At 41.2% G+C, this 11,625-nt stretch overlaps 1 pseudogene; it reads left to right on the top strand.

The window, feature by feature from the left end:
• Window positions 1-1,499: 1,499 nt before the first annotated feature.
• Window positions 1,500-10,510, top strand: LOC132110997 (GTP-binding protein 2-like; annotated as a pseudogene).
• The last annotated feature ends 1,115 nt before the right edge of the window (window positions 10,511-11,625 follow it).

Genomic DNA, 11,625 nt, shown 5'->3' with positions numbered 1-11,625 from the left:
TGCTGTTGTTATAGCTGCAGTATGTGGTTTTGCATTGTCCTGCTGAAATAAACAAGGCCTTCCCTGAAATAGACGTTGTTTGGAGGGAAGCATATGTTGCTCTAAAACCTTTATATACCTTTCAGCATTCACAGAGCCTTCCAAAACATGCAAGCTGCCCATACCGTATGCACTTATGCACCCCCATACCATCAGAGATGCTGGCTTTTGAACTGAACGCTGATAACATGCTGGAAGGTCTCCCTCCTCTTTAGCCCGGAGGACACGGCGTCCGTGATTTCCAACAAGAATGTCACATTTGGACTCGTCTGACCATAAAACACTATTCCACTTTGAAATAGTCCATTTTAAATGAGCCTTGGCCCACAGGACACGACGGCGCTTCTGGACCATGTTCACATATGGCTTCCTTTTTGCATGATAGAGCTTTAGTTGGCATCTGCTGATGGCACGGCGGATTGTGTTTACCGACAGTGGTTTCTGAAAGTATTCCTGGGCCCATTTAGTAATGTCATTGACACAATCATGCCGATGAGTGATGCAGTGTCGTCTGAGAGCCCGAAGACCACGGGCATCCAATAAAGGTCTCCGGCCTTGTCCCTTACGCACAGAGATTTCTACAGTTTCTCTGAATCTTTTGATGATGTTATGCACTGTAGATGATGAGATTTGCAAAGCCTTTGCAATTTGACGTTGAGGAACATTGTTTTTAAAGTTTTCCACAATTTTTTTACGCAGTCTTTCACAGATTGGAGAGCCTCTGCCCATCTTTACTTCTGAGAGACTCTGCTTCTCTAAGACAAAGCTTTTATAGCTAATCATGTTACAGACCTGATATCAATTAACTTAATTAATCACTAGATGTTCTCCCAGCTGAATCTTTTCAAAACTGCTTGCTTTTTTAGCCATTTGTTGCCCCCGTGCCAACTTTTTTGAGACCTGTAGCAGGCATAACATTTTAAATGAGCTAATTAAGTGGATAAAAGTGTAAAATTTCTCAGTTTAAACATTTGCTACGTTATCTATGTTCTATTGTGAATAAAATATTGGCTCATGTGATTTGAAAATCCTTTAGTTTTCATTTTATTAAAATTTAAAAAACGTCCCAACTTTCCGGAATTCGGGTTGTATTTATTTATTTTCTATATAACAAAGCTGATGTAAAAGCAGTGCAATGTTTTATTTCACTTCTTGTCACGTGACTCGGGTTATTCATGAAAGGTTTCGTGGTGATTGCCGCATGTCGAAATGATGAATATTAATCAGTCACTCAGATTATAACAACACCTCATTCTTGTGTTTCAGAATGTTGTGGACCCACTTCCACTTCTTGTGAGTTTTCACAGGATCTTTTCTATTCTATTCTATTCTATTCTATATACTCTTATGACAACGTTTCAAATGCAATACAGTACCAGAAAGTATTTTTTCTTTCGTTGAGTCCCTTTCGCCTGACGTAATAGAAAGTTTGCATGACGCACTTCCGCGAACTTGAGCCGGACGTTGGCTTGTTGTTGTGTGTGGGGCGGGGGTTAGTTTATTTAGGATGCTTCGGTGCCTGTCTGTGTCTCTCTGGAGCAGCGGGTCTTCATTATTTCAGGGATATTTCAGGGATGGACCCGCGGGTGTCCGAGCTCTTCGAGGCCGCTGCTGGCGCACACAAGTCCGGCTCTCCTAACGGCAGGAAAACCGCCAAACATGGGAACAAAAAGTGCAAAAACCGCTCAGCCAAATATCCGAAAGCAAGCAATAATTCGCCTTATCTACCTCCAGAGGTGAGTCAAACTCATCTGTCACATCTGCTTCCGCTTCTCTGCATTCACCAATGTGTCCTTCTATAGGTTATGTGTTAAATTTGTTTTTATGTTTCAGGGGTTGTGACTCAAATGTTTTGTGATAAAGTATTACGTGAAGAAATGTTGATAACACACAGTCGTGAAGAAGTAAACAGCCGTTGTATAATGTCAATATACCACCCTGCTCGGAGTGTGAAGATATGTTAGGGTTATTAACTCACTGTAAATGTGCTCATATTAAGACATGAAACATGATCAAAGAAACTTATAAAGTGCGACCCTCGGTCAATTTTAGGAACTGGGATTCTTATATAATCTGAAAGCTGAATAAATAAGATTTCCATTTATGTCTGGTTTGTAAGGAGGACAATATTTGAAAATCTGGAATCTGAGGGAGCGAAGAAATCAAAATACTGAGAAAATAATCTTTAAAGTTGTCCAGATGAAGCTTTTGGCAATGCATGTTACTAATAAAAAATTATGTTTTGATATATTTACGGTAGGAAATTTACAAAATATCTTCATGGAACATAATTTTTACATAATATCCTATTGATTTTTGGCACAAAAGAAAAATACATTTTTGGCTATTGCTAGCTGCTTAAGACTGGTTTTGTGATCCAGGGTATTGAATTAGCCTCCCTAGCAACTCAAAAATAGCTGTTTGAAATTAACTATAATTTCATCAATATTTTTTACATTGTTGTGGCATGTAAACGTATTCCACATAACCTTTAAGCTTATAAAACTGCTTGTGTGTGTGATAATTACACAAGAGTTGAATTAAAGCATCTCACACTGCAGAGCGTTTGAGAGAAACTCATGGCTTTCACTCTTTCGTTTGGCTGGAAATAAAGGAGAGCTTCTGTATAAAGAAAAAGCAGGACGTGGACATCCAAGAGAAATAAAGAGAGGTTGTGCTGCTTCTATGACATCCAGTGTGTGGAGTCATCTGTGTCCATAGTGTTTCATTGACAAACAGCTGTTTGTGACCATCCGAAGAGACATGAATGCTGCTGATTCAGTGATGATTGAGTCATTAGCTGGACCTGTTGAACCAGATCTTTAGAGAAAGCGAATGAATTATACCTAGGGCTTGTGACATGTGTTCAACACTACCTTGTTCATTCTGTCTGTGCTTAAACTGGGGCATGTTTTGAAGTTAGCAATAGCAAAGCTTGCTTTAACGGATCTGACCTACAGTTAAAATGTGAAGGAAATGGATCTCAAATGATGGTTAAAGTAGTAAGATATGTACAGTAAGAGACTATTCTGAATGACTTGTGTTAGCAGTGTCAGCGGCTCGTGTCTCGTGTCTCGTGCTTCTGAATCGTGAACCGTGTGACGCTTGAGCTCGGTCCAGCATTAACTCTGTCCTGTGTTTTGTTCCAGGCTGAAGAGGGAAACATTGAGTTCAAGGTAAACTCCCCACAAACTAACATCTGCAGACATATTTACCAGATGGAGCGTGATCTGTGCATGAATGTTTGTTGAAAGAATACACCTGGTAGAAAAAATATTTTGTATTGCTATTTATGCATGCATAGGTTACCCACAATGCATTGTAAGGAGCCAGTCTCCTGTGTAAATGTATGCAGCAGTAGATTAGCAGATCTTTTTAAGCACTTCAGCTGCCAGCAAACAAAACAGCTCTGCCACTCCCTGTCCTGCTGAGGCCCACATCACACTGCTCACTCCCGTGTCTAGCCTCAGTCACTGTAGTTGTGTCTTTATCTGGTCTGTGTGTGTTTAGCTGAAGCTGGTGGACCCCACGCAGTACCGCTTCGAGCACCTGGCCACACAGATGAAGTGGCGTCTGCAGGAGGGCCGTGGAGAGGCCGTGTATCAGATCGGGGTGGAGGACAACGGGCTGCTGGTGGGCCTGACGGAGGAGGACATGAAGGCCTCGCTCCAAACACTGCGCAGGATGGCAGAGAAGTACACACACATCACAAATTCCCCATTACAAATGTGTAATTACAATTATACTTAAATACATGAAGTGCATGTTTCAATAGAAGTAACATTAAAGTATGTTTTTTAGTTTGTCATAAATGCCTTTCAGTGTATTCCACAGTACTTTAACCATATTTTAGAGATAATAGAATAAATTATGAAATTACAGAAAAGATGGTTCAGTTGAGTGTCAGAAAACATATTCAGTTTGCTCTGAAGTATATTCTTTATTTCAGTAATTAGCACACTTCTAAAGTGTTTTGACGAGAGGCTTGGCTGAGGGTAATGGCTGCAGTGGGACGTGTGTGTGTGTGTGTGTGCGTGTGCGTGTGCTCTTGTTTGTGTGTCATATCAGGACTCAACTCTGTATAATGACATGGGTATGACACAGGTATTACAAGGAGAGGGTGACTTATGAGGACATAACCCATGTCCCCATTTTTCAAAACGCTTATAAATCATACCGAATGAGTTTTTTTGAGAAAGTAAAAATGCACAAAGTTTCCTGTGAGGGTTAGAGTTAGGTGTAGGGTTGGTGTAGGGCCATAGAATATACAGTTTGTTCAGTATAAAAACCATTACACCTATGGGATGAACACACTTTTCACAAAAACAAACCTGTGTGTGTGTGTGTGTGTGTGTGTGTGTGTGTGTTCAGGGTGGGTGCAGACATCACAGTTCTCAGAGAGCAGGAGGTGGATCACGACTCTGACGAGCCTCACAGGATCGCTGAGGTGCTCATCAGGAAAGTGCCAGATGATCAGCAGGTAAGTGATCGTGTGTTGAGTGTGTCCTGTTCCTCTGATGTGTTGGATGCTCTCAGGTGTGTGTTAATGGTGTTACGTGATGCGTCTGCAGTTCCTGGACCTGCGGGTAGCAGTGCTGGGTAACGTGGACTCAGGGAAGTCCACTCTGCTTGGTGTGCTCACACAAGGAGAGCTGGACAACGGGAGAGGAAGAGCGCGACTCAACCTCTTCAGACACCTTCATGAGATCCAGACCGGACACACCTCCAGCATCAGCATCGAGATCCTGGGCTTCGACAGCAGGGGAGAGGTGAGAGCTGACCAGCTGTGTGCCTCAGACTACACAATCAACCACGCAGCCCTGGATCATCATCAGTATTAGGGTTTTTGATGGCATCGGTGTCTGTTCTTGTCTAAGGTGGTGAACTACAGTGAGTCCCGAACGGCGGAGGAAATCTGTGAGAGTGCCTCAAAAATGATCACCTTCATAGACCTGGCAGGCCACCACAAGTATCTCAAGACCACCATCTTTGGCTTGACCAGCTACTGTCCAGACTTTGCCATGCTCGTGGTCAGCGCCAACACCGGCATCGGTAAGATCCTACAGCACGTCTGACGTTGAGCTGCTGGTCATCTCAGATAGTGCCAGTTTAAACATACAAGCACAAAAAGACATGAAACCAAATTGAGTTTTCTCTGTTCTTGCTCTTGACATGACAAATGCATACAAAATTGTCACCTCAAAAGTATCCTCGAAAAAATGGTTGTTTATGTCTTAAGTGATAGTAAACATTAGGGAAAGAAATGGAGTGTGTTTCATATCGGATGTATTATCTCTTAAAGTGACCGAGCCTAATTTCCTATCTGCTGTCAGTGTCCTTAATGATAATCCAAGAAATAAAATCGGAGAAAACCACTCACTGCTCTTTACTGAATTACTTTGTAATTTTAACGATCTATATTTCATTTATACAGTAAAGACTAGGGCTGTCGCGATAGTCCATAAATCAATTAATTGCACGATAAAAAAAATGAGCTCGATAATATTTTCGTCCGCGATAATTTTTTTCTATTTTTATTTGAATAATGTAGCATGTCATGATGTGATGTGGGGTTAGTCTGGAGCACAGCCCGTGGCAGAAAACACCCTCTCCGATGGCACAGATGTCCCGGGAATAAAGAGGTGACGTCTCGCTAGAGTGACCAGCTTTGGGAAGCGGCTTTCATTTTCTTGTGGATGTTTGCGTCGCAAGTGATACAGCATTGTACTTGCACAACTGTTGTACTTCATTTTAATAGCGCGCAACATATTTTGCAAGTAACTTCTTGCCCTTTCTGTCGAAATTGGCCTTGTTTTCGCTTGCTTCACTTGCCTTGCTCAGCTAAATATGTCTGTAGGTGTGTGGTTGCGTGTGGTTGCGTGTGTCTACGCGCCCAGTGAGTTCACACACACGCACATACACATAAATATATATATACACACACGCCCGCGCGTCGTTTTCTCCTTCTTTCCAAAGCGCTCATGCTGTTGCGCTCCTGATGCGTCTGTCATTGCTAAGCATCCATCAGCTGCGATCTCCGCTACAACAAGGAAATTTCAGTAGTGGATTTCCACCACCAAAAAACCCTTGCTGTAACTCAAGATCTATTTACGAAGACACACAAAATGTATTAATTTTAAGCCACACAAAGTTAACATGTTGGTATTTCTTGCTCTGAAACTGCCATAAAATAAAATAAAAGTTTATTGATCTTTGAAAAGGTGTACCTGCATTTTTATGCCATTATCATTATATTAGTTGAACCGTTTATCGCGATAATTTCTTGAACCATTATCGTCCAGCAAAATTTGTTATCGCGACAGGCCTAGTAAAGACTATGTAATGCTATTTACATTTGATTATTCAGTTTCTGTACCTGGACACCTACAAACGTGAAAAATCTTAAACTTTGGTTTAATTCGTATATTTGTTTATTTGTGCTATATACACAATTTCAAACAGGGCCCAGTGGTAAAACCTACACCGGAGCCCCACAAACCCCAGCTAGGACAATAAACTTGCAATACTGACCAGATTACCTGGTTCCTTGTTCTCTGAAGCTTTTTTGGTATCCACACAAATGATTCGCTGCCTATAAACCCCCACATGTCTCCAAGTAAGACACTGTCTTCTCTCAGCGGGGACGACGCGTGAGCACCTGGGTCTGGCCATGGCCCTGAAGGTGCCCATCTTCATTGTGGTGAGTAAAGTGGACCTGTGCACCAGAGGCGCGGTGGAGCGCACCGTCCGACAGCTGGAGCGCATCCTCAAGCAGCCGGGCTGCAACAAGGTGCCCATGCTGGTGTCCTCCACAGACGACGCCGTCACGGCCGCCCAGAAGTGTGCACAGTCACCCAGGTACACCCCAACCACAGAAACAAGACATAGCTGTGCTGTTCTCATGATTTGCCTTTAAACTGCTGCTTTAAACTCTAAATGTGTTGTCTTGCTCTCCGGCAGCATCACCCCCATCTTCACCCTGTCCAGTGTATCAGGAGAGAGTCTGGATCGGCTGAAGGTCTTCTTTAATATTCTGCCTCCCCTCAGCAACAGCGAGGAGCAGGAGGAGCTCATGCAGCAGCTCACAGAGTTTCAGGTACAGCTGTGCACCTCACACCAGATTAGATGTCCTCATGAAAGGTCTTGAATTGTTCTTAAAGGGTTGGCATGTGTGTGAGTGAGGGAAAAAGAGGGCGGAGGAGAATAGCAAATCAAGAGGTCTACAGTTAAACGAAGTTGCTTTTTAAAAGTTCACTAAACATTGTTGTTTAAATAGTGAATAACTTGCATTTAACTACAAATATGACCGGTTATTTTGTTTAGTATTCTTCAGGCCCCTCTGCAGAGATTATATACAAAATATTTTTTATTTTGGTTAGTTTTGATCAAAAACATTTTATAATGAGAGTATTTTATTTGTGTATTTATTTTATTTGTATTTTGTGGTGATTCAAAACAGGGAATCTAATCACCATGCTGGCAAAAGCTCATGATCTTATCTCTTTATTTGTCTTATTGGCAAGGCAGATTAGCATCATTTTACACATGTGGCCGATACTGATGTGTTTTAAGCCTTTATCGGTTGATTCCGATGACGTTCTGATATTAATGTGCATCCCTTGAGGCAAAATATTTTCTGCAGTCAGATAATGGTTAGAACTAACTGTTTTATGTGAACATTTCTAACTCAGTGCTGTAGGGTAGAGATCGACTGATAAGTGGATAGTTAGGATGGATCACCCTGGCCGATACCGATTAATCAATCCATAGTTTTTCAAATATATCCTGAAAGAAAACTAAAATAGAGCTTTAATATTTAAAAATAAACACTACTGAACCATAATTTGTAAATTAATAACAATATTAGTATAAGGGATAATAACTCAGCACTGTAGGGTTACTGATTATGAATGATTATAAACCCAGACAGGGTTAAATCAACCCAGCAGCCTTACCAAATAAAGTCTCAAACCAGCATTTGGTTTGAAAAAGATAACCCAGGTAGTGTTGTTGTAGTTTTCAGTGTCAGTCTCGTTCATGTGTGTGTGTGTGTGTGTGTGTGTGTGTGTGTGTGTGTGTGTGTGTGTGTGTGTGTGTGTGTGTGATCCTGTAGATTGATGAGATCTACACAGTGCCAGATGTGGGGACAGTAGTTGGTGGGATTCTTTACAGGTACGTCCTCTTGTCTGTGGCGTCCCATAAGACTGCATTGGTGTGTAATGAGTGTTTTGTGTGTGCAGTGGGGTCTGCCGCGAGGGCGAGCAGCTGGTGGTGGGACCCGCAGACGATGGGATGTTTCGGGAGCTGGCGGTGTGCAGTATCCAGAGGAATCGCTCCGGGTGCAGGGTGCTGAGAGCCGGTCAGGCTGCGACTCTGGCACTGGGAGATTTCGAACTGCTCCTTAATACGAAAGGTGAAATGGACCAGAGTTTAAAATGAACTGAATCTGAGTCGTTATACGAGGATCATTGTTCATGGTTCAGACAGCTAATGTTTAAAGCGTGTTGGTGTTTTCTGGCAGGGGATGGTGATGGTCAGCCCAGAGATGAACCCCACTATCTGCTGGCGCTTTGAGGCTGAGATCATCTTACTCTTCCATGCCAAAACTTTCCACAAGGGCTTCCAGGTGACTGTGCACGTGGGCAACGTTAGACAGACGGCCACGGTCGAGGCTCTGCAGGGAAAGGTGAGGCTCTCTGTCTGTCTGAACTGATGGATGGCTTGGTAAACAGCTAACTAGTAGGTGGTCTGTAATCACTAGCCGTTTGTTTGATTTTCTGTGTTCATCTAGCTAAACAAGTCCGTCTGTTGGTCTGTCCTACTAGACCAAAGTCTCCTTGTCTGTCTGCTTTTACTTTATTTTTTATTTTACTTGTCTGTCTTTACAGATGAACAATTATCTATCTTTCAGATAAACTGGGGTCCCATATCTATGAATAGTTAGCTAGTTAGAGATTAGCTAGTTTCCAGATGGACCGTGAAAGGCAGTTTATTGCACTTAGATAGTCCAGTGCGTTCATGTCATTTGGTCGGAGCAAGACCTTTTCTACATAAAATTCAACAAAGGTTTTTATAACTCCACATTGACAAAATTACTAATTATAGAATTTGCAAACAGTGTGTTTTTATTCAGTTTATGCTGTAAATATTGTATTGTAATTGTATAGACAGATGTGATCAGAACCTAAGTTTCTGATGAATGCTTTGGAAAACAGAACTAATGTTGGTTTGTTTTTAAAGAAAAACAATCAGCAGATTATAGCAGAAATGAAATCATTTAAAAAAACGAAAGTATACGTTTACTGTAAAGAACATGTACCAGACAATTTATTATTTTATTTTATATAAAATAAATGTTACAAAATATTTTGAAGTCAAAATTGATGTAAAATTTAAGCCATATGTCTAAATAAGTTATGCTCCAAATTTGAAGTTGATATATTTAAAAAAGCGGTTTCTGAGAGATTTTATTTAGGTGTTATACCAAAACTCCTTTACATTTTTTTTATGCATTTTCCAATCGCAAATTTATAGATTTATTTTGCTATATTTCTTCTATCACAAAATAAGTGAGACTCAGACCTTTCCAACGATATGCATTCTGTCAAGAATATAAAAAGTTCTCATGAATCATGAATAACACACAGCCGTTGACCAATCAGAACCGAGGACTGCAACTAACCGTTTTATAATACAAATTAATGTTTTTATGTACATTTGATTACTTTAATCAATACCTGTAGTAGGCTATTTCTTGTTAGTATGTTAGATCTACCTGAAAACATTACAACAAAGATACGACGGACAGACGGAGTTTATTTCTGACAGTTTACTTGTCTTTAATAAAGTTAGTCAGGCCTGCCATTTAAAATGTTGTCATTATAATAACCTTATTTCCAGCAAAGATGACTATACCATGATTGTATATCGGTCATATCACCCACCCCAGACATAAAGAAAGATCAGTCTGTATGTGTGGATCAATGAAGGCTATAGAAAGCCTCTTTCTGAGCGTTTCTTTGATGGTTCTCCTTCAGGAGGAGCTGCGCACCGGTGAGAAAGCAGTGGTCTGGTTCAAGTTCATCAAACACCCAGAGTACCTGAAGGTGGGCACCAAGCTGCTCTTCAGAGAGGGAGTAACCAAAGGCATCGGCCAGGTCACCAAACTCCAGCCGCGGCACCCATCCGGCTCAAACACAGCCTGAACCCACAGCTCCTCTCACCATAGAGTCAGTCCTTCACTCGTAGTGTAAAGGTCTTTTAACTCTCTTAACAGTCACAGACGGCCTTTATAACCACGTAATCCTCCAGCCACTGTTCACTCACCCAAGGACAGGGATTGTGAATTTAAAGACACCGTTTTTATTCAGAAGGGAATCTTTTTATTACCGATGTCAGTGAAGAATCTCGTGGCAGCTACAGTTGTGAGTGTGCAATCATCTCTTCTGTACCAAACGCCAGAAGCCATGCCTCTGTCTTTTTTATAAATTTTAGTGTTTTTAAAGAGGAGTTTTACTTCTTCAAGCTTGAACGGTTGAGTGTATGTGGTGCTGTACAGCAAGCGTTCTGCGTCCTCTCACCATCGCTGCTTCTGAGCGCATCAGAAGTGAATCTGTCTCGACCGGACGCTTGCGTCTGTGTAGTCGCTCAGAAAGCATTACATTCACACAGCAGTGCTTTATTCCTGCTCTCTCTCTCTTAGGTCTCTAAGCTAGCGACTGGTGTAGTGTGCTACACCTCAGTGTTTCTCTGAACACTTGGTTTGGTGCTAATGCTGTTGATTGACTTGTTTTTAGTTGTTGGTTAGTTCTGGCCTCAGCGCTGTCCTGGAACCGTTGCATGAGTATCTCATACTGAATCACATATCAGGACACGCTCAAGTTTCTACTGTATCACTGTTCTGTGTGCAATCTTAGAAGAAGAAAAAAAAGTACATTTATATTGATTGTCAGATAATTCTGGATGTTTTCAATAGATTTGTAATAATTTCTATTCATATGCATTTTTTTGAGTGACGTCTTATTTTACACCAAATGTTACTTTTCTGGCCTCACATAGAATTTTATTTTTTTTTTTTGTGGATATTTTTAAATATTTTAGCCTTACTTTGGTGAATTGGAATATTTATGTACAAATCCGTTTGTATATTGTGATGTACATAAATAAAAGTTTATGACGGTTTATAACTGGCAGTGATTGCATTATTTGAGCTTGTCTCTCACGGATTCAGTGGAAAGCGAGTTTTCTTTCACCGGTAACCTGACAGATGATGACAGACGCTGCAATCCAGCCAAACTCCAGCCTGTTCTCTGTTGACCAGCTCAAACTCAAACGGGACGGTTGATGATTTACATCTGTATCACGACACGTTATCTGCCACACAGTTACAGGAAGTGAAGTTGACCTCAGATTTACTGGCTTCCTTGGTAAACATTTAAGTAAAATAATTGAATAGTTGTGGGGGGAAATTCTAATTTTTTTATCCAATACACAGTGGCACACAATTATTAGCACCCTAGGAAATTAAATATAAAATATCTCTGAAGTATTCATGCTTACATATTTCATAACAGCAGGGTGACTAGG

This window comes from Carassius carassius, chromosome 30, assembly GCF_963082965.1.
Source record: "Carassius carassius chromosome 30, fCarCar2.1, whole genome shotgun sequence".
Taxonomy (NCBI): Eukaryota; Metazoa; Chordata; class Actinopteri; order Cypriniformes; family Cyprinidae; genus Carassius; species Carassius carassius.
This window is presented reverse-complemented; position numbering and strand designations above follow the sequence as displayed.